Consider the following 24,804-nt stretch of genomic DNA (forward strand, 5'->3'; position numbering starts at 1 on the left):
AGTCATTAGAATCAACAACTTAGGAAATGAGGTTGAAGTAGGATGGTTCACATTGGTTTGCTTTATAAGTAATTTACTGTATACGTTAAGGTTAATAACAGAAGTATTATGCTAAAATTCGGTTCATTAAAATGAAAAAGCCCTGTTGGAGCAGTTTGTTGGTTTTGCATCTTTGTAGTTTTGTTGGAGAAACATTTCCCTAGTATGTTGCTGCAGCCAGGAACTCGGGATGAGAATTTCTATATTTACTTCCACAAATATTTGCCCGTTTTTTGTTGCCTTCTTGTCAAAAGTATCACATTTGTTTTTTCTGATATATCCCAGTGAAAGGATGCTTTCAAAGATCATTGAAGTTTACTTACTATCCTGCTAAGTAGGGGGTTTGGTTTTGGCAAGATTTTTTTTGGAGTTGGGTTTGTTCATACCAAAATAAAAAATATAAATCTATACATATCTGCAGTCTAAAAGCAGGAATTCATTTCAGAATATCACATAGCATCATTTAATTAAAAAAACCATCAAAATAATAAAAAATACTACTTTGTCTCAAATGTCATGATAAATATTCATTGTTCAATATTCAAAATAAATTATAATAATGTCAACAATCAACATCATATAGGTTAGCAAAAAGATCATAATCATCATTGACATTAGCTGATGTAGGTAGATTAGAAGAACTTCAAGTAGTGTCATTGACACTCACACTAAAGGATATAACTGTTATGAAAATATATAGCGCAGAATTATATAGAGAAAACAGTAAACCATATACACATAGATTTACATGGAAAAACCTGGTAAAAGTATACTAGGAAAAAAACCACAGGCTGGAGTAACACTAGTGCCCTACCCACTCTTGACCATTCATCACTGCTGGAATAACACTAGAATTGACTTCATATTCCAACAATCTCCCACTTGAAGTCAAATTTCTATCTTATGAATAATTCTTCTACTGAAAGACCAATGCCAATTCTGCCTATCATCAAGTAATATGCAAGCCTAGAGAAGTCCTGCACCAAATGAACTTCTCTCTACCAATAGGCTTTGTCAAAATATCTGCTAGGCTTATAGCAGTGTGCATCTTGGCCAAAAATATCTGCCCTCTTTCCACCATGTCAATATGCTTTGTTCTGGAATGGTATGCTGAGTGCCATGCTAAGTGTAAAGCACTTTGACTGTCATAATGCAACACCATGTTATCCTGTTTTACTTGGGATTCACCCAAAAGTATATGAAGCCAGATTGCCTCCTTGCTAGCTTGTGTTGCTGCCATATATTCTGCTTTAGTAGTAGACAATGCCACCACTGACTGCAACTTTGATACCCGGCTAACAACACCTCTAGCTAAGGAGAAAACATAACTTATAGTGGACTTTCTCTTATCTCTATCTCCACTAAAATCTGCATCCACATATCCATTAATCTGAAGATTACTCCCACTGTAATAGATAGCAGCATTTGAAGTGCCCCTCAAATATTTGAGAATCCACTTTACAATCGTCCAATGATCAATACCTGGATTCACCATGTAAAGACTAACTGATGAGTATGGTACATGAGACATTTGTGTCTTCTATGCTTCTGTGCTAGGTAATTGTCTGAAGACGATTTAATATGAATAGGAAATGCAGTATTGATTGGTTGTGCATTCTGCATATTGAAGCGCTACAAAACCTTCTCCATGTAAATTTTTTGTGACAACCATATTTTCCTGTTATTTCTATCTCTATGTATCCTCATTCCAAGAACCTGATTTGCACTGCTTAAGTCCTTCATTTCAAACTCCCTAGCAAGCTGAGTTTTCAAATGGGTGATTTTATGCATGCTGGGACTTGCCACCAACATATCATCAACATACAATAGTAGATTAATAAAACTGTCATCATCGTACCTTTGAACATAGGCACAATGGTCAACCTCACATTACTAAAATCCAAACTCATCACGAAGGAATCAAACCGCTTGTACCAACACCTTGGCGCCTGTTTTAAACCATACAACCATTTTCTCAACTTACAAACAAGATTCTCCTTGTCTTTTTCCTCAAAACCTTTTCGTTGCTGCATATAAATCTCCTTAGAGAGATCATCATATAGGAGATTGTTTTAACATCTAACTGTTTGAACTCCAAATCAAGACTAGCAACAAGAGCTAAAACAACTCTAACAGTACTTAACCATACAACAGGTGAAATTTTTTCATCAAAATTAACACTAGACTTCTGTGCATACCCCTTGGCCACCAACTGAGCTTTATATCTCTCCAAATTGTCATTTATATCCCTCTTCAATTTGAAGATCCACTTGTTCCCAATAACTTTTCTCCCCTTAGGCAATGGCACAAGCTCCCATGTTTTGTTCTTATGCAGCGCTTCCATAACAGCTCTCCATTCTCTTGCACATTCAACTTCACAAACCTCCTGATATGAATTTAGCTCAGCAACATCAGTTAGTAATGCATAAGCAGAATTACAAGTAGGAGATTACTCTTCAAGTGCTTTGGATACTCTAGTGGACCTCCTTACAAGGGGAAATATTTTACCCCGTGGTTCATTTGGTTGTTGTTCATCTTGCTGATTTTCATCTGGCACCTCTAGATCATCTTCATAGTTTTCCACCTCTACTGGATTAACTTCTGTACCTTGCTGTTTTTTACCTCTTTTCATTGATTTCTTATTAAAACAAACATCTGGGCTAATTATAATCTTGTGGCAAGCAGTTTCCTACAATTTGTACCCCTTTGTACCTTCTACATAACCAAGAAAAATACATTTTGTACCTTCCTACAATTTGTACCTCTTTGTACCTTCTACATAACCAAGAAAAATACACTTTGTGGACTTCATGTCCAACTTATTTCTGCTCTCTCTAGGAATATGAGCATAAGCATCAGAACCAAAAACACGAAGAAATGAATAATCAACAGATTTACCATTCCATACTTCTTCAAGAATTTTACTATCGAGAGTTGTAGTGGGTGATCTATTGATCAAGAAACAAGTTGTAGAAACAACCTCACCCCAAATTTTTTGCTCCAAACCAGTAGTGCTCAACATGCATTTGGCTTGCTCCATAATTGTATGGTTCATGTGTTAAGCAACACCATTTTGCTATGGTGTCGTAGCAATCGTCAATTGCATTGCAATTCCATGCTCACTGCAAAATTGGTTAAATTCTCCTAAACAAAATTCACCTCCATTATCTCTTTTCAAACATTTTATAGTCTTACCCTTCTAATTCTCTACTAGAGCTTTAAATTTTTTAAAATAACTAAACACTTCAGATTTCTCTTGAGAAGGTAAATCCACACCTTACGAGAATAATCATTTATAAATGAAACAAAATATGATGAACTTCCAATAAATGTTACAAGAGCTTCCCAATTATTTGAATGAATTAATTCTAAAACTTCTTTGCTTTTGGTAGTACTTCTAGAAACACTCAGTCTATTTTGCTTTCCAAACAAACAATGTTCACAAAAATTTAAATCTCTAGATTTGGCACCTGGGAGAGGATTTCTATCTAGTGGTACCTTGAGACCACGCTCACTCATATGGCCTAGCCGTTGATGCTAGGTTGATAATGAGTCCATTTCTATATTAGATACCATTGCAGCCTCTCCACTGCTAGTTTTTCCAACCAGTCTATAGAGATTGCCCACTTTTTCTCCCTTTAGCTTAACCAACACACCCTTTGTTACCTTAAGACAACTGTTTTCTCCACTAAATTTGTAACCTTGTTCATCAAAAACTTCATGTGACAACAAATTTTTCTTTAATCCTAGTACATGTTTGACATCATTGAATAGTTCTTACTAGTCCATCAAACATCTTTATTCTTACCTCACCTTCACCAATAGCTTCAAATGGGTTATCATTTCCCATGTAAACCATACCTCCATCACAAGATTGGTGAAAGCCGGTCTCTATGTGGAGTCATATGAAAGGAGGCACTAAAATCAAGAATCCAAATATGAAGTAAAGAGCCTCTCAGATTAGCAGTTAATACCTCTTCGTCCTCCAATGGTGTTTCAACTTTTGCTATGTTCGCCTCAAATGCTTGTGTACTAGGATTATCTTTGCTTGCTTTTGGTAGTCTGCAATCCTTTTTGACATGTCCATTTTTGCCACAATTCCAACATTTTACTCTTTTTTGCCCCTTGGATTTGGACTTGGTTTGTCTGCGTGATCAGTATTTTCTCTTTCCCGAGTTCTACCTCTTGCAATTAGGGCTTCATTTGAAGATCCTTGAGATGTCTTTTGCCTTGAATCTTTAGAGATTATTGCAACTACCATGTCTTCAAAGACCAGCTTCCCACTTAGTGATGAGTTACGAAGAGCCATAAACATTTGATCCCAAGATTTTGGCAATGAGTATAATAATATTGCTGCCTTATCTTTTTTAATTTTCACTCCCACTGAAGCTAACTTGCTTATTGACGTGTTGAAATCATTTAGAGGATTTGCGATTGATGAATTGTCACACATTCTCAAATTATACAACTACTTTCATAGCAAATTTTTGTTTGCCAATGACTTTGTCTCATATAACTTTGCAAGCTTATTCCACAAGTCATATGTAGTTTTCTCCTTTGCAACATTGAACAAAATTGAAGTTGCAGGTTTTGATGCTATCCCTTTAAGAGCTAGGGCACATCCATCCTTCACTAATAAAGCTTGAATCTTTAGCATTCATAGAGCAAAATTAGAACCATCCTCTCAAAAGATACAACTTCTACACAAAAAAACTTTGCTCTAATACCAATTGATATGAAAATATATAGTGTAGAATTATATAGAGAAAACAATAAACCCTAAACATACAAATTTACGTGGAAAAGCTTAGTAAAAGTACACCAGAAAGAAAACCACGGGCAAAGATCTTTTGTATTATTTCTCAAGAATTATCACAGTTACAACAATCTTCAAAAGTGTCAAGAAACATGACTTCTCATAGCATTCTACATCTGAGTTGCAAAGTTCTAATTGAAGACAACTTTCCAAAAATAGAAAGTATCACTCTTGCAACTACATGTCGAAATGGCTTATATTAACACTAGCGCCGTACCCACTTTTGACTATTCATCACTGTTGGAATAACACTAGTGCCCTACCCACAGCTGACTATTCATCACTGTTGGAATACTAGAATTGACTTCATATTCCTACGATAATGATGTTTTCTATTTGGCTTCTTCTCAAATGCAACATGTTGGGAAGTGGAAGCATACAAGTTAGAATGTTTTGCCTTTAGATCCCACATATTCATTGCCTTGCTTGTCGTAATTTTGTTTGTGTGAAAGGAGGCACAAGTTAGAATGCACATACATTAAGTCCTTTGCATTGCTTGAGTGTATTCAGTTGCATTTAATAAGTGGATTAAGGGGCATGTCCTATAATTCTGCTTAGATGTAGATGAGTTGGTTACCTAGTGAGGCAAAGTTATAGAGTTAGAGCTTTAAAATTTAAAATTATAAATGAAACTTCAAACTTGAAAATGTTTTTTTTTTTTGATAAAAAATTGAAAAACATACTTGTGATAAAACTTTGATTGCAATAGTTTGTAGGTGTGGGAATGCTTGGCCATAAAAGTAACATTAATTGTGAGCATTCCTCTTAAATTTTTTGAGAAGAGTTAATACTTTGACCATTGGAGTATACAAATCAATAAATTCACTCGTTACTACATAGCAATCCAACTGCTTGGAACCTTCACTAGCAATCTTCAATTCTATTCATGTAATGGCAAGAAGAATGAATGGTTTTTGTCTTTTGCATTCACAATAAGGTAAAATGAGTTTGTTTCAATGTTTAAATACTTTACAAGGCACTTTTAGGTTTAAGGATTTTGTTTCTGCTCATAATAGTCAAAGACAAAGTCCAAAAATGATCTAAAAAAATTTAAAAAACTTAGCAATTTCTTGTGGATTTGATTTGACTTCTTTGAAATTCATCAAAATTCGTCTTGAGCTTGCTTGGGTTCATTATTTTCCATCGTTGATTCATCCCTAATTAACGCCAGCATCAATATTGATGCTAGTTTAGTTATTTTGAAGACTTATTTGCACAAGTATTTAAAATAATCAATTTGTTACAAATGAAGTCCAACTCTTGCTACTCATTAGATAGGCACGGTGCATAAGTAGGAAAGTGTATCAAAACTTCCATATTAAGAGGAAAACCGAAGTAAAAGCTAAATCCCATTTGGTATTGCAAAAAGTTCCCATTGGTTCCAATTTTCCACCCTCCCAACCCATTGTCATTGCAAAATGTCGGAAGTTGCCAAGCAATGAATGTACTTCATTGCTTAGCTCATAATGCAATGGAAAGCCGTTTACTTAATGCTAATAAGAGATCTTTGCCTATTAAACCTGGTATTATCAGCCGATAGGCTACATATAGCGTGAGGTTTCAGCTGAAACCTGTCTCACAGTGGGAAACCACTGTATTCAGTCAAGTAAACTGCATAGAAAACAAGCTGGGAAATATATTTGATTCGAAGATAAAATCTAGAATATCTTACAATCAATGTCTATCGAGGGAAGTAGATGCGATTCATTGTTGGCTGTCATTTATTGAATGTTGTTTGATGTTGCAATAACTTGCATTCACTGTCCTCTAATCACCGCCCAGGATGTTTATTAGCTGATACACTTTATTGTGTGCCCGGTTTTGACCCCCAACCTGTCTCACACCAGTAGTCCGTCTTCTACCCGGTAAACTGGATCTGAAAACAAGCTCGTTAATAGCAGGTATTGAAGCACAAAATTATAATATCATAGTAGTAAATGAAAATCAGATTTTTGAATCAAATCAAATCACCGGTAGGTAGGAGATCAAGTCAAAATTTATCTAGCAACCATTATTTTCATTTAAAATGCTGCAAAAATCTTATCTCCAGCTGATTAAATTTCTACTTTAGTAGGGTTCCCTTAATCTTTTCTGCAAACTCTTCCCATTTTTTCTCATCGAACATGTTAACAGCTTGGCTTGAGGTAAGTCACTTGCCATGGTTTCAGTGAGTGGTTTTTTTGGAAGCTTTAGGCATCGGATCAATTTTTTATTGTGTTTAGATAACAGATCATTTGCTTGTGAATTTAATGCCTGCTACACTGGATTCAATTATACCTAAGCCCTTGAACTGAATTTTGTGCTTTTGAGATTAAAAATGGGGATGCTTTCAGCATGATTTATAAATTTTGATTTAGTTGTTCTGTGATTTAAGAAATATGTGTCATTTTTGCTTCCTTTATTGGTCACATCCCCAGCAATCCTTCGCTTTTAGGATTAAATGTTGGAAGTGCAGAAATTAAGATTAGATTTAGGAGGCCTAATAGAGAACTTGGTTGGCACTGTGTTGCATGAACTCACCCATAATGAACATGGTCCGCATGATGCTAAGTTTTACAAACTTCTTGATGAGATCACCAAGGGATTTTGATGTTTTCATTGTTTATCATCATGAAGATTCTAATTTTTGAAATGCATACCCTGATTTGAAGTGAATTTTCTAACGATGTCTTTTAGAGGGTGGCTTTTTTCCTTTGAGAATATGTTTGATCAATGAGTATTAAACTAGAGAATGACGGCTATCTAATTGTTGTATTGCAAACAAAGCTAAAAGGGTAGAGGAATTCCCCTAGCTATAAGTGTGTCGGTACAACTATTGTGAATATTTCATAAACATGGCTAGGACAATTTCTCCAGTAGTTAGGGCCAGTACATTGGTTCTCTTCTTTGACTGACATGCATTCAGTTCCAGAAGTTCTCTCTGCATCTAAGCTTCAAATTTGGGTATTCTAATAAGTGTGGGCAAGCAATTGCGCTTGATCCTCATCATCGTCAATGTTTTTCTTATTGATAGTTCAAACTGGTCCATCTGTAAGAGGCCTTTCCTCTTTGGTTACCATTTTAAATCCATAATGTTGATTAAAATATTGATCAGTGTGCATCATGAAGCTTATCTTTAGATTCTGATAATTGCCTGATCAACAGGCAGCATAATAACTGCTTTGAATTATAAAAACATCAAAAGTGCTTTTGCAGGGCTTTGTCCTGTAAGACCAACTATACTGACACCAAGTCTGACAGAAAAAAAATCTATAAACAATGTTGATCCTTAATTTCTCTCGTCATTATAAAAGAAGCAGCAATATGTTGTCTGGGAATTTAGTATTCTGGGCTCTGTCTAAGGAAATGATGATTAATGGTTGTCTTTATGATTATAGTCTATAGATATGTTTCATAGATTCGTGAATGATTTCTTTTGGTGAGTGAATAGTTTGAATGACATCCTAATACAGCTCAAGTTCTGCAGCTAGTACCCCAGCAGTAATAGCATGCTTTGTCTGTCAATGAGAACTTTATATTGCCTTACAGTATTATTTCTTGGGCATTGATATGCTTAAAATACTGGTATCTATAGAAAAGTAGGGGAAATTTTACTGACAATTTTTTCTGAGATCAAGGAGGTCTTGCTAACCCCATTCTTTTATCCAGATTAAACTGAGCAGATAAAATGGGATAAACTGAGAACAAATAAGTGTGACAATTTCAAACACTAGTTTTGTTTAGATTGTTTGTTTTCTTCATTTCAAATAGTATCCGTCAGCTATCTTTATGCATTCACTTGCAGAAATTAAATACTCTATCCTATAAATTGCCTTAAAATGAAATTTTCTGATGTTGAAAAAGAAATAGAAATTATTGTTACATTTTCAATAGTATTCAAGCTGTCTGAGTTGATCTGTAGTCTAAAATATGAAATATATAAATATAATATATATTTATATAAAATATAATATATATTTATATAAAATATATGAATATATTTACCTCTCACTCAATAGAGCATTTTATATTAATCAAATATATTGACCTATTCATATATTCAATAATACATTTTCGGCTCTATATTATAAAATATATTTTTGGCTATGAGAACACTCACATGCATGTACATAGGTGATATTGAATACACAGAGGATATCGAATACACAGGCATGCACGATGAAGAGCGCAGAATATAGAAGGAATGGTAGGAATGCATGCAAAATGGATGGGAATTTCGCACACCTAAGTAGCAAAAGCATTTGAACAGTGATATTGAAAGGCTCAAATTTTCTTGTCAATCAACCAATGGCATGTTTGGTGTGATATTGGTAGCTGACTTCATTGCTCTTAAAACCAGAAAAGCAAGGTCTTAGCACTATGGCACATGTTTGCTTGTTAAGATCGACTAGTTCAATGGTGAAAGGTCAAAGGAAACCAAACGATGTAGAACGATACAAGACAAAATGAAGAAAAATGCGCAAAATTCATTGCAGGTTCTCTTGGGTTCATCCAAGATGAACCCACGAGGGAAATGGCGAGCCCTGGCCGCACCCATGAAGGACCAGATTCAGATTGGGACCTAGGTCCTCTACGGGGCAGACCGGTAACATAGCTATTAATGAAAGCCTCATGAAGCATTGAAGCATAAAGTTGATGAAGATTAAAATGTTTCATTGAGAATGAAAAACAATATTGTAATGTGTGTAGAAAGATTTAGGTATGAAGGACCAACAATACAAGATGAAAAACAAAATGGTTAAGGCTAAGATATCATGAAAACAAATCCTTAGAGAAAGCAAGGTGCTCCTGTTAGAAATCCTAAAATCTAATGTTGAGTAACATCTAGTTGCATAGAATAAACTAATAATGTGCACTTGCCTTGTGACCTTGACGGTGGACAAGGGGTAGAGGATCCTTGCTACCAAAACTAAGTAGATCTATAGCATCTAAAATGAGAGTGGGAATGTTAGGGTGCCCAAGTGGTGTATGCAAGGATGAGAGTAGATAGTGTTTACAACCATAGTGACAATGTGATGAAAGGAGGTAACAAACCATAGAACTCTAGGGCTACTCTAGTAGGTCGTACACTTGAAAGTGATAACTTGTCAAGGGAAATGGGCTAAACATCTTTTATTAGGGTTGTGGAAGCAAGTGGATAAAGAAACATCTCAATCTCTAAACAAAGGATGGTAACTTGATTGAAGCTCATGGTAAATGAAGATCCTAAAAATAATGTGGTCCTTAATCTTCTCTTGTACAAAAAACAAAGACATGTCCTCTCTTCACACAAAATATAGTGATTAATCTTGACCTATAATTAAAGGTAGAACACTCTTAGCTAGCCAAATGAGATCCTTGTGCCATGTGATCAATAGTGCTGGAGAGACTTGTTGTGATGTTGTCACACATTGCCCCATTGCAAATGGGCCCCCCCTACATTTTAGGCCCTCTCGGTCTTTTGGCCTTTGTTTGTTGGGTCTTTTTGCGGCTGTCTCGTCAATCTCCTCGTTCTGCAAGTGTTTGGCGGTCAGTTTGATCATGTTTGCAGTTCGTTTGAGCAAATTTGGTTAAGTCTGGAGCTTGTTTTGTCTATTTTAGGGTTTTGACCTTTAGACTTGATTTTGAGGCCTTTCCTGTAGGGTTTTTTGAAAAATTGAGTGTTGCATTGAAATCAGGAACCTTTAAGGAACCTGTACATGAAATTTGAGCAAATTCTGAGCAACTTTCTATTTTTAGAAAGTTCCTATTTTTTAGGGATTTTAGTGTCTCCCAGATTGGTCTAATTTCACTGAAAATCAAACTTACTATTTTTAGAAAGTGTCCCTGCATCTTGTTTTTCTCTAACACTGACATTTTGAAAAAGTTTCTATTTTTGGAAAGTCTATTTGTGACAAGTGTTTGCAGGCTGACACTAAAGACCAGATATGCACGATCATTTCTAAATCCGGAAAAGTCAAAGAGCAGGTAGAGTGATCAAAATTTGGCTGTGTGGGAATCAGTCCAGGAATGGAAAGCTCGAAGAATCGTCTAAGTCCGGAAAATTCATCTCAATTCTTGAAGTGGCGTCCTGAATTTGGAAACATTCAAATTGGCTAAGTTTGAGGTGAAAAGGTCATGAAATTCCATCACTAGTGGAAATTAGCGCCCAAGGAGTGGATATGGTGCAAAATAGGGGTCCTCATGGAAAGATAGAAAATCATGAAATTCCTTGGCATGTGTTTTAGCGCCCAAGGATGGAGTAGGGCGCTAAAAGAAGGTCCTCACGGAAAATTCAAAATTCAAGATTTCCTTCCTCAAAGCATTTTAGCGCCCAAGTGGGGAGGAGTAAAGCACAAAATTCATGTTTCCATGGAAAGTTGAATAAATGCTCAAAATTCCTTGACACAGGAGAAACAACGCCCAAGTCTAGGCCAAGGTGCCAAAAAGAGCAAGGCATGGAAAACAGGAAAAAATGAAATTTCCTTGGCCAGGGTGAAATTGCACCCAAGGATAGGATAGGTCGCTAGGAGAGGGGGGTCAAGGAAGATTCCAAACTTGTCAAATTCCTTCCTCAAGTGCATTCCACGCCCAAGAAGCTAGGAGGGCGCCAAAATCACAATTGTTAGGAAAAACATTGAAAAATCAAAATTCCTCCTTGATGAAGAAATAGCGCCCATGCCGGAAGAAAGGCTCCAAAATGATTAAGACAAGGAAAAAATGATAAAATTGAAAATTTCCTCCATCAAGGAAATTCCACGCCCAAGGTGAAAATTTTCCAAGGCGAAGGGCAAATTGAGGGTTAGAAATGGAATGAAAAAAACAAAAATTCCCCTTGGTGAAAATTTTGAAACATATATTTTAGACACCAAATCTCATCAAAATTTGAAATTTTTTGCAAATTTGGACTTGTGAGAGAATTCTCTCTCCTGGACCTAGGTCCTAAAATTTAGGAAAGGTTCTAAAAAATAGGAGATGGTGAAAATCATTAAAAATCTCCTCTAGAGCAAGGAAAGCTCAAAAAACTTAAAGAAAATTCTTCATGGATCAAAATTTTCTCTCCAGAAGTTTTCTCTCTCCAAGGATTTCTCACCAAGTGGCAGTCAGGTCAGCACATGTTGAGTCAATGGAGCATCTTTTCGCATGTAACCGTCGCGTGAAGGCATAGTGACGCATTCATTGCTGGAATATTTGACCATGGTGGTGGCTAATTCATTGCATGGCAGCTGTCGTACTCAATACAGTAGTGGAGCATCTTTCGCATGTAACTATCGTATTCAGGGGATGATGGAGCATTTATCACACATTGGGCGAATTTGAAAGAAGTGGTGCATTTTAATGCACAATGGATACCATTTTGGGCACGTAAAATTAATTGTATATGGGCATGATGGGTCATTAATTACTGATTTCCATCTTATTGCATCATGTGTGGGGAATCTTTTTGGGAAAACCCTAATTAGGGTTTGCATGTGTCCTCAAGGCATGAAGCCTCTATAAAGGGGTGACCCCCCTCATTTGTAAAGGTGGGGATATTTGCATGAAATTGTTGCGATAAGTTTTTGAGATAATAACAGTGAGACATTGTTCTTTGATGGTGTCCACTTAAGTTATTTATTCAAAACTTGCATGGTTTCACCTTCGTCACTTAGAGTAGAATTTTTTTTTCTCAGTTGTTAGATAAAGTGCTTTGATTTCAATGAAGAATGTAATGGTGTTTGATGAATTTCCATGGTTCATACTTTTTGCATCTTGTTGATTATAAGATGCAGTGCAAAGTTAGCCTGAACCCCCAAATTTATGCTAAGTTCGATTGTGAATAGTCGTTTGCATTGCGTCGTGTTGGGTATTCAAATGCAGTTTCTGAATGTGAAAATCCTCCAACATCCTTGGAAGATTGCACATGTTCTTGCGGAGGAGTTGTTAAACTTGGCGAAGTAGAGCTTGGTTTATTTTGTTTTTGTCCTCCAAAGCACTATCCATTGATATCATTGCCCTTAGGAGTAGATTTAGATCCTTCTAAACCCTTTCTCCTTTATTTTCAGTTCATTTTAGTTCGTTTGAAGCAGAAGCATCACAAAATCGTTATATTTGATGATGGAGTTCCAACCACAACAAACAAGTGAAAGAACGATCCAAATGTAAGGCTTGTTGGATAACCAGCAATCACATCAGCCAACTGAGTCACATCCGTAGCATAAAGGAACCTTGGAGTCGAATGTTTGAACTTCCTGCAATCTTAGCATGCAATCGCACTTAGATCAAGAGAGAGCAAGGTGGCTGTTGGTAACTTTATTTTGTGTTAGACACTGTCCTAAAAAACACGTCAACAAGACTCAAGTTTAACAATTATCTCATCCATGACATGTAAAAAACTTGTATTGTAGAAGTTGCAAGGGAGAGGTCCAAGTGACTTGGATGTGGATGTATTGTCATTAAATATCCTCTTTGAAATCTCTACCAATCACTTTTAGGTAAAAAGATGTGAAGTGTCATCTAAGGAGCATTTGCAAAGAGGAATTTGACCAATAGAAACTACAATGGCATGAAAGAAAAAATTGATTTCAACAAAACTAGGTCAAAGCCTAGGGAGACCCATGAAGGCAACTAACTTTGAGGAACAAGGTGAAACAATCAAGTATCTCTTATTGTTAGAAGTTGAATTGTCGAAGAATTTTAGCCTACAAATGTGAAAAGTAACCTTGAAGATACTCTTGATGCGAAGGGTATGTTCATCATTCGGGAAAATAAGCTTCAAGGGGAAAGCCAACAAGTTGAGCACAAGCACACATCACATCCAAAGGGTAGTGTGTCAAGGCACTTGATTGAGGAAGAAAGAAAAATTTCGAAGGTTAGAACTCTAGCATAAAGCATGTTCAAGAGGAACAATTATAGCAAAATAGATCTCCCAGGAGAGTCAAATCAGATTCACTTCCATGCAGAACTAATGAGAAATAAAATCTCATAGAGAATGGAGAAGACATCACCTCGTTTTCCAATAACTGAGATTTTTGGGACCAAAAGCCAAAGTGACAAAGTAGGATCTAAAATAGATCATTTGAAACAAATGAAATTGTTTTAGTTCAGTTCTGTGGTTTAAATGACTACAAAGAAACTCAAACAAGACTCATACGCATATACTCATCCTTGCAAAGACAAAGGCTAAAGACTCAAACACAAGGAATAGAATGATATAGGCAGGGTTTCAGAGTTGGAGGAAGTTGACAGAGGCTTTTTGCATGGTCAAGACACTCAGAAATTCTTCTAGCATCTTTGACTTAAAAAATACTGATATGAGGCACAATTTTTAGTTGATGAATCTGTCACAGAGTTTGATGATCACCATATGTATCAAGCAGATGTCAGCCATTGGATTTATCATAATGTAATAAACAAGAAGACTACTATTGTTGGGTAATTACGTATGTGTTAATTTGTGTGTTTAAGGTCGGCGGTCAACTTGACGGTTGCCGGCAATTGGCACCGGGTAACCGTGCCGACACCTATATAGTCGTCCTTGTTTACAGCTTGTGGTAGGATAGTACAGACTTGATGTTATCTAATGTACTGGCACATGTTATCAATGAGAATGCAGTATTGAGTTCATCAATTTGTCTGCATCTTTGTGTAAATTGTCATATTCTGGTTATCTGCAATGCACTAAACACACACTCACACTTGTAGGGAAAACATCTGGCGCCATTGCCTAAATTAATCTGGAGCACGGGAATATACTACATGGCACGTGGATAATGGGACAACCATTGCCCGAAGGGACGAGCAATAACCGGGACAAAGAGCCTGAAGAACTGTCTGAGGGAGAACTAGCACTTACGAAAGATTTCTCCTGCATCCTCCAGGCGGCGATCGAAACACACGTACGAAGAGAAGCCACCATCGAGGATGCTGTGTGGAGTGCGCTTGGCATAAGCCCGGTGGTAAATCGTTTGATGAGCAGCTTGCCCAACCTTTTGGCATAGGCATTTTTGGCTCTTCAAAACCGTTGGGAAGACACCTATCGGGAGAACCGACAACAGCAAATCCTACAGGAGTTTTACGAGCGCTAAGAAGAGGAGCCTGATGAAACTGAGTGAGGGGTAAATAATCCCTGAACTGTGTACGGGCGAAGGAGAATAAACAAGAACACCCCCATTGTAATAAGTATGTCAGTGACATACATTATATACGAGGGATGAATTTATAAAAGTGTTCTTTTTAATATGATGTCTTGTTCTATTTCATAAGGAGAATTTAGAATTAATACCCAATTTGCTAAATAAGGACAAAAACAAAAAGGAATACGTAGGGGTCTCTGAAGCTGCCCAACGGCATTAATTCTCGTACAACAAGTAGAATGAAGAAGAAGATTCAAGAGGATTGCCGAGGAAGGAAGCGGCGGAAATGGCAGCAATGCCTCTGGTGATGGCCAAGATGCGGTGCTAATCGAAACCAACAGGAAACGGTTGGGGGATTTGTCCCTCACGTTGGAGGAGATCGGTGATAGGAGTGCGGTCAATCCGTACACACCATTTAGGGGAAACGAGATGAGAAGGGAGAAGGGGACCGCAACCGAGAACAGAGAGGTTGGGGATACTGGTGCGACTGAAGGTGTTAGAGGACACAGGGGCACGGTATGAGAAGCAATCTGTTTGGCTTAGTGGCATCCAATCCTAAAAGTCAGAGTCACGTAGTAGGAACCAACACACCAGTTTTTGGAGGACCAACCTTTGGAGGGTTGGGTTCGGGAGGCACAGGCATAGTGCAACCAAGAAGTGTGATGGCAAACAAACAGAAATTGCCAAAGTTCGCGGGGGACGGAAAGGAAAACCCCGTATGACATTGCCGTACATGTGAGACCATTTGGTCTGCCAATGGGGTGGTGGACCAGGCTGAGTGGGTGCTGCAATTTCCGGCCACACTGAGGGGAGTAGCCATTGATTGGTACTCCGACATAGATAAACAAAAGGTGACTACATGGGCTAACTTACAAAAAGAATTTCAAGCAGAGTTTCGGCTACTACGAGACGATAATGAAATTGTGGCCGAAATCTACAGTACAAAACAAGGCAAAAAGGAGACGGTCCGTGCGTATTGCTGGAGGTTGGGGAAGATGGATAGCCAGCTAGCAGATGGGCTGAAGAAGAGATGGTTTGTGGAAGGATTGAGGCCTTCTCTTCGGAAAAAAATTAAGATTGTACCACCCACATCAACAGTGATGCGTACAACAGGGCGATGGACTTGGAGAGTGAACATAAAACATCTAAAAAGAAGGACAAATCCTCGTCCGACGAAGATGACTCCTTGGAAGAAAGCAACAACGGTGGGGAATCCAACAAGAAGGTCCAGGTGCTCTAGAAAGACATGGAGCGAATGATGAAAGAGTTTAAAACAATGAAGGGGAGCACGAGGAAAACCGAGGAAGGCGATTTATGGTATACTGAATGCAGAACTGATGGGCACACGAAAGGTTCTTGCCCGAAGAAGGCCTGCTGTGACATTTGCCAAATAATGGGACATTTGATGAAGGAATGCCCTTATAATATGAAGACGAGGAATCAATAGATCCTCTTTACACAAGAGCAGCCGTCAGCATCTGCAGTAGCGGCCACGTCCCAACCCACCAATAACAATGCATCATCTGGTGGGTACCGGAACAACCGACGGGGAGGAAAAAGCAATAACAATAATAACAATAACAACCGGAGCCGGATCCAGTATGATGCAAAAGGGCGACCAATGATCCAATGTAGGGCCTGCAACCAGTGGGGGCACTTCGCTACAGACTGCACAACGGAAGAAACCCCACAAAAGTTGTGTAAGTGGTGTGGACCAGGAGATCATGACGATGAAAATTGCTTGAAATCCGGGGTCAACCTACTAAACATCGAGGGAATGGGGACAAAGGAGCTGATGTTGGCTCTCACAAGGTCGAAGACGAAGAAAGCCACCTACCCTGACCCATGCACGAAGAAACAATGAACAGTGGAGGTGAAAGCCCAAGTGGAGAAAGAGATGATGGCACAACAGAGGGACACCTAGGAGGCGACAAGTACCTCCCGCTCGGAGGCAGAGGAAAATATTCTGAAGCAAATGTTGCAGATAGAAGTACTCGTAAAAGTGAAGGACCTTTTGGAAACAATGCCTCAACTACGTACGACACTCTTGCGTTTAGTACAAATAACCGCGCAGAGTCGGATAACCCAGGGTACGGATGCCTCTGGCGGGTTGGCAACAGACCCCTTGATCTTGACATTGAACAATGGTCGACATCTAACAGTTGTGGAAATGGGCATACTCGGGACCATCCTAACGGACACCATTGTAGATGGCAGGTCTGGGGTAAATGTCCTTCCTGAAGAAACTTGGAAGAAGCTTGGCTAATCGACACTATGGCCACCAACTTTTAATTTGTTTGGTGTGAACCAACATGGGATAAAACCCCTGGGAATGCTTATGGCACAACAAGTGACGATCGGAACACAACCATTTGTCCTGGATTTTGTAGTGACCCCACTTAAGAAGAAGGGCTACAACGCCATCTTAGGGAGAGGGTGGCTGGTCAAAGCAAAGGTGAATCACAATTGGAAGAAGAACACCGTCTCCATGGAGAAAGATGGACAAAAGTACGTCATTGACCTCATGAACCGGGCTGTCATCGAGGAGCTCACATCAGACTCTGATTCAAAAGACTCAAACAGATGGGAGTGGGATTCCTACGAAGGAAGAGACAACATGGAACCAAATAATGAAGGAGTGTTTGAACTGGACTGTTGCTTAGAGGATGACATATGCTCATTGAATGGACTCTTCCATTGGCAGATGGAGGATTATGAGTTGTTCCAGTGTAAATGCTCCAGATAGAGGAGCTAGAGGAGAACAGGTTCCCACCAGCGTACGGAGAGTACATGGAAGGGGACGCACCCGTAAATGAAGCACCGACACACGAGTTCGACATGGCGAAACGCATTTGGTACGAGGAGCCTTCCGTAAAAGCCACAAACCTCGGTGAAGAAGTTGCGCCTAAGAATATTTTGGTAGGTGATGATTGGAAGCTTGTATTAAAAGCTATCGCATTTAAAATTTTCATGGAATATAAGGACGTGTTTGCATGGAGCTATAAAGACTTGAAGGGTGTACCACCTGCTGTATGTGTACACCGGATTCTTTTGGTACCGGGAGCCGTACTTGTATGGAAAAGGCTGTACAGGATGAACAAGAATTATGCAGCAAGGGTAAATGAGGAGGTTGAGTGTATGCTCGAAGCAGGGATCATTTTAAAGGTGCAAACTAGCAAATGGGTATCCTTGATAATGATATCCTTGAAGAAAGAGGCCAATTAGATCAGAATCTGTGTCGACTTCAGGTGGCTCAATGTAGTCACTATCAAGGACCTGTTCTGTATACCATTCACCGACACCATTCTGGAGGAAGTGGCCGGGCACGAAATATACTCGTTTATGGACAGGTTTTCTGGTTATAACCAAATATCCATCGCAGAGGAGGATAAGTTGAAGACAACCTTCGTGGAGGAAGATGGTGTCTATGCATATAACAAAATGCCCTTTGGCCTATGCAATGCGCCAACAACCTTTCAAAGAATAATCCTCCACATCTTTGACAAAATGTTAGTGGGCAACTTCAAGGCTTTCTTAGACGACTAGGCAATTTACAGTGCACAGGATGCACATTTAGCGGCTCTCGGGGAATGCATGGAAAGATGCAGGAGGGTGCGACTGGCACTAAATCCCAAAAAGTGCAAATTCATGGTCCCCCAAGGGAAGTTATTGGGACACATCATATGCAAGGCTGGACTGAAAATTGATCCGGACAAGGTTCGGGTGATCGTGAAAATAGAGGCACCCGTGGACATCACTTGAGTGAAGTCCTTTCTCGGACACATCAGGTACTATAGGAGATTCATCAAGAACTTCGCTCTAGTGTCATACCCACTAGACAAACTAACACGGAGAGGAGAACCGTACGTGTGGGGAACGACGCAGGTAGAAGCATTTCAAGAACTGAAGACACGGCTAGTGGGTGCGCCAATTTTTACGTACCCGAACCGGGACAAGGCGTTTCATGTCCACCTGGACGCATCCAACTTTGCAATTGGAGCCACACTGGCACAAGTTGGGGACCACGGACTGGACCACCTGGTTTACTTTGCGAGTCGGTTGCTGTCAAAGGCCAAAAATAACTATAGCACCATGGAAAGAGAAGCCCTAGGGATGGTGTATTCAGTCCAGAAATTCCGACACTATCTTTTGGCAACACCATTCACATTTTATGTGGACCACCAGGCGTTGATGTACTTGGTCAACAAGCTGATCATCCAAGGATGGATCAGCTGGTGGTTACTCCTCTTGCAAGAGTTTACATTCAATATCATTGTTTGACCCGGGAAAAGCCATGTGATCGCTGATCAATTGTCAAGGATCAGATTGGGCGAGCCGGCCGAGGGAGTCAACGAAGACTTTCTGGATGCTCATCTATTTCAAATTGCTGTCTTGCCTACTTGGTACACCAGCGTGGGGGAGTACCTTTCAACGTCATAGTTTCCAAAGGAGATGCCGCTAGGAGAAAGAAGGAAGCTGGTGCTCCCCAATAAGACGTTTCAATTAATCAATGGCCTCTTGTATAAAATGGGACCTGACCAAGTCCTACGGCGTTGTGTTGTAGAAGAAGAGGTTCAGGGCGTCTTGAGGGAAGCACACGAAGGGCCGACAGGTGGACATATGGGGCCGGATACAACTGCTTGGAAAGTGTTGTTGGCAGGACTTTGGTGGCCGACACTCTATAACGATGCCCAGGAATGGGTGATTAGTTGTGATACGTGCCAACGGGCCGAAAGGCCACTTAAGAGGGATTTCATGCCGCTCAACCCATCGCACGCATAGGATCTATTCGAACGATGGGGGCTGGATTTCATTGGACCCCTGAAGCCAAGTAGAGCGCGCCGATGTAGGTACATCATGGCGGCGACAGAGTACTTAACAAAGTGGGTTGAGGCACGAGCTCTCCCAGACAACTTAGCAATCAGCACGACAAAGTTTATCTATGAACATATCATCACCTGATATGGAATTCCTATCCAGCTGACGAGCGATCAGGGTGGCGACTTTGTAAACCAATCATCCAATTGCTAACCACAAAGTTTAAAATTTTCCACTCCCTGTCAAGCCCCTATTACCCTCGAGCGAACGGGCAAGCTAAGGCAACCAATAAAATAATAGTGTCTGTCATTTATAAGTCGTGTGGGGTTGAAAAAGATGATTGGGAGGAACGACTACCATTGGTATTCTGTGCCTACTAGACAATGTATAAAGTGACCATCGGCCAGACCCCTTTTCAGTTGATGTACGGACAAGAAGTCGTGGTGCCAGTGGAGTTCATGGTGCCGAGTCTTTGGATTGCCATCGAGAATCGACTGGGTGACATGGAAAGACTAAGGGAGAGGCCGTACGCCTTGAACAAGTTGGACGAACGGCGAATGATGGCACAATGGGCCACAGAGGCGGCCCAAGAAAGACGGAAGGTTTGGCACGATAAGTATCTTAGGCGAATGAGATTTAGTTCGGGGCAATTAGTGTTGAAATTCAATGGGCAGAAGGAAATCAAACCTGGTAAAATTAAGTTACGATGGCTAGGTCCCTTCAAGGTGCGCGAGGTCAGTGCAAACAGAGCAATTAAATTGTGGACGCTCAACGGGAAGGAGGTGTCGGACGTCGTAAACAGATCGAAACTAAAATTATATCATGAGAGGCATTCGAAGGACCCCACCGGAAAAGGCCGTACAACCGTAATAAAAAAAGTTCAAAAAAAAAAGAAACAAAAAAACAAAAAAAACAAAACGGAAAAGGCCGTACAACCGAAAAAAAGAAAAAGAAAATCTATACGACTGTATGGAAAAGGCCGTACAGCCATACGAAAAAGCCATTATATTGGAAAAAAAAAAGGTTGTGCTCACAAGATAAGTCCGTACGGTATGTTGGGGGAAAATCCGTACAAAATCAGTATGACACACATAGACGAGCATTCCATACATACGATGGAGAAAAGAAATCTGCACATTATGAAATATGAATTTCGTACAGTAATAAATCAAATTTAGCAGATCATGAAATGAAATCCGTACGTGCAGAAAGTGAAATCTGTACGGCCAAGGAAGGCATTGAGATTGGAGTGTGTGGAATAATTAATTGTTAAAGATTGCATGCAAAGCCAAGGCCAGAGAAGTTGAGATAGGTTACGAATTCTGAAAAGGATATAAGTGTGCAAGCAGGTTACAAATTCATCAATGGAGTTAGGAAGCAGGAAACTGAAGAATTTAGATTGGAGGAAGCAGTTACAGCAATCCGAGACCTCATTGGGACAACTGTCTGGAAGGAGCACAATGGCGGATTCGAGCAATGCTAGCAAAGCGAAAAAGGTGGCGCAACCAAATGAAGGAAAGAAAGCAATGCCAACAAAAATTACAGCAAAAACAGTTACATTTGAAGGTTTGAGCGGAAGTGTGTGTCGGACATGGTGGGTGGAAGCACAAACCCCAGATGACACTGCGCTGAAGACATCATTGTGCAGGGCACGCGTGCATTGGGCTATACAGATGCTTGTTTTTGCCATACGTGACTTCGAGCCACACCTCCGCATGTTAATTAAAACCTATAATGCAAAGCTGCGAGTATCAACATTCAAATACCAAGACACAGATATTGTCGTTTCCTTAGCACCAGATGCTTTCGCTTAGGTGTTTGGTATTCTAGACGAGGGCAAGGAGGTGGACAAGAGTGCCACGAAAATGTCAGCTAAGAGGAAGACGCAGCTCCTACAGCGGATATGCCGTAGTGATTTGTCAGCACCCGAATGGGGGAGGATAATTGCACTAAAGGGTAGGGGTTTGAAGAAATCTTTCATCGTACCAGGAGGGTGGTAGTGTTTGCTCGATGTAATGAAGAGCCGCCTCACGGGAGCCAGCAGGGCATCCGGCACGACGATACCTATGATCACCTTGATGGATGGATTGCGGAACGACATGGTGTATAACTGGGCGACGGTGCTTTCAGATAGAATCAATGAATTTTTGACTTTGAAGCACAAGGCGTTCTACATGCCCTTCCACGCCATCGGTCTCTTCTTAGATGCAGTACGCACACAGGTGGCTCTAGAATGGTGGGTATGGAAGCCGAGTAGTAGCATTGACCCCTTGCAGCCCCCCATTTTTTATTGGACCCATCTCGACACCTCCACAGGTGGTGGAGATGCACAGTCTAGTAAGAAGTGAAGGAGACCAGTCCAGGTGACCGTTTCTGAGAGTGAGGCAGAGACCGCAGAAGAGGTTGATAATAGCAGTGGGGAGTTCGATGATGGTTTGTCTTGGAACAGTGGTGGAGACGATGCGTTTCGCCTTACAGGTCGGAGAGAGGTGCAGGAGAGCCCTCGTATGGGGGAGAATGCTGACGGCATGGTGACTTTTGGACATATACCTAGAGGAACTTGGGGGCCTCTATGTGGTAGGGTCAAGCCCCTAGAGGGAGCCAAGACAGGCCACATCCTCTTTACACTGACGTTTTTGAGTGTGGATGGCCACGTGATGCCACTCTCGCGTACGGGAGTGACAGTTGGTGCCGTCCCAACAATCCCTGTGCTGGGTTTTGGACAATTGCATCCTCCACCAGCACAGGTTCCCGCATAGATGTCAGCATAGAGGGTTATAGGGAGTACACCCTCCTCCGTGGAACCGGCTGTAGAGACCATGGAGGGAGGTGCGGACATGGCAGAGGATGACGCCTCAATGGATACATGGTTGGGTTGTTATGCAGCTCCCCCCTGACACTAGTGGGACCACCGCTCGTATCCTCACGACCACCCCCGAAGATTGTTGTGGACTTGGAGAGGGATAGTTCTTCTCCCCAACAGGAGAACACTAGGACACTGCATGAGACAGGGGGGTTGGGAAAGGAGGCCCCTCAGCTAGATCTGTAGATTGGGGACCTTGCGGAGAGCCTGCCCAGTGGGATGGGCCAGTTTTTAGTCGAGGTTGAGGCATGTGCTCGGTGGTTGGCAACTTCAGCGCAAGAGCGGACTCTTGGCCCGCTAGCCTTAGAGGGTCTCCTCGCATTTGCCACAGGGAGCTGCGTCGAGGCGTTTGGGTGATGTTTTGAGGACAGGGGTTGGCCTGAGGTTGAGCTCCCTGTGATGTTGGAGGAGTGGCAGCGCTCGGGGGTGGCTGGAGAGAGTGGGATGCAGGCCCTACTTAGGAGAGTGGAGCAGTCTATTCGAGATGGTTATTATCAGCTCAGACAGACTCAACACAGTGCAGAGACGGCGGGGGTGGCCGCCTTGGCAGCTTAAGCGGAGCTAGCCACCGTGTTCCACCTCTTGAGCTGGAGCTTGCTCAGTAGCGAGCTAGGGCCAATAGCCTGGAGGAGTTGGCAGCGGCCACGGGTGAGCGAGCATTGTTGGAGACCCGACTCACTTTTGCCCTGGACAAGCTTGACAAGAAACATAAGGAGCTTATGGAGGCTGTCCATATGGTGAAGCGGTCGAGGGAGCAGCAATTGGTCGGCGAGAGGGATCTTCGCCATTGTACATAGCAGGTGTACTAGCTGCGGGAGTAGATGGCAGCCACACCAACGGGCCCTTCTTCATCAGGGATGCCCTCTGTACCCCCTTCGTCTTGAGTTTCTTTTGCTTTATATGTTACATCATTCCCATTTTGGTTGTATGTCGTTCGGAGACGACCCTTCTTTTTGGGGGGGATGATGTTGTCGGGTAATTACGTATGTGTTTAAGGTCGGCGGTTAACTTGATGGTTGCCGGCAGTTAACTTGATGGTTGCTGTATATGTTACATCATTCCCATTTTGGTTGTATGTCGTTCGGAGATGACCCTTCTTTTTGGGGGGGACGATGTTGTCGGGTAATTACATATGTGTTTAAGGTCGGCGGTTAACTTGATGGTTGCCGACAGTTGGCATGGGTAATCGTGCCGACACCTATATAGTTGTCCTTGTTTCCAGTTTGTGGTAGGATAGTACAGGCTTGATGTTATCTGATGTACTGGCACATGTTATCAATGAGAATGCAGTATTGAGTTCATCTATTTGTCTGCATCTGTGTATATTGTCATATTCTGGTTATCTGCAATGCACTAAACACACACTCACACTCGTAGGGAAAACAACTACCATATAAAAATGGAATCCATAGCATTCCATATCCTGATTGTTGAGATGGGTTGTGTTTTGAGTTTTTTTTGTAATTTTGATGACACAATGTATTCATAAATATTGGAATTGCAATGGCATCGTCTTCATTTGTAGTTGGATCTAGAGGAGTAATATTCTAGTTGAATGTAGGAGATGTGCTTAGGCTGATCAAATTTTATAGCAAAGCAAGCAAGAAGAGGCTCCAAAGTATGCTTTGGTTTGTAATCTTACTTAAATCAGTTGACATATGTTGTCGGGTAATTAAGCAATAAGACATTTAATGTAATTAGAGTTAATGACAGCAGTTAACTTGTCGGTTGTCGATAGTTGACACTGGGTAACTGACCGGTCACCTTTATATATTAGCGAGTCCTTGGTCATGGGGACAGAGTTAGTATGGTCATTGTCATTGTACTGACATTATTATGAATCAATGAAGATCTGAGTTTCTTTATATTCTGTCATGTCTATTATTTCTGCAATGCATTGAATTACACTTTATTGGCAAAACATTTGGTGCCATTGCCTAGACAGACTCGGGAAAAGGAGCGGATGGTGTATGGACGCGATGGGCCTACCCGCGAGCGAGATTAACCTTGAGGCAGACAACGCACGAACAAAGCTCTACGACGGAGAAGACACTACAACGAGGGAATTTTCAATCCTACTTTAGGTGGCCATTGAAACCTACGTCCGAAGAGAGGCCATGGAGGCGGAAGTTCCAACAAGTGCCGTGTGGACCGCATTGGAAGTTAGCCCAGCGATGAATCAGTTGATGAACCAC

The 24,804-nt window shown here is 40.7% G+C and overlaps 1 protein-coding gene across 2 annotated transcripts in view; it reads left to right on the forward strand.

Annotated features, from left to right (window-relative positions):
* Positions 1 to 24,804, forward strand: part of LOC131061536 (carbon catabolite repressor protein 4 homolog 4) — a 145,802-nt gene that overhangs the window by 1,569 nt on the left and 119,429 nt on the right. The window lies entirely within an intron of this gene.

The sequence above is a fragment of the Cryptomeria japonica genome, chromosome 2 (assembly GCF_030272615.1).
Source record: "Cryptomeria japonica chromosome 2, Sugi_1.0, whole genome shotgun sequence".
Taxonomy (NCBI): domain Eukaryota; kingdom Viridiplantae; phylum Streptophyta; class Pinopsida; order Cupressales; family Cupressaceae; genus Cryptomeria; species Cryptomeria japonica.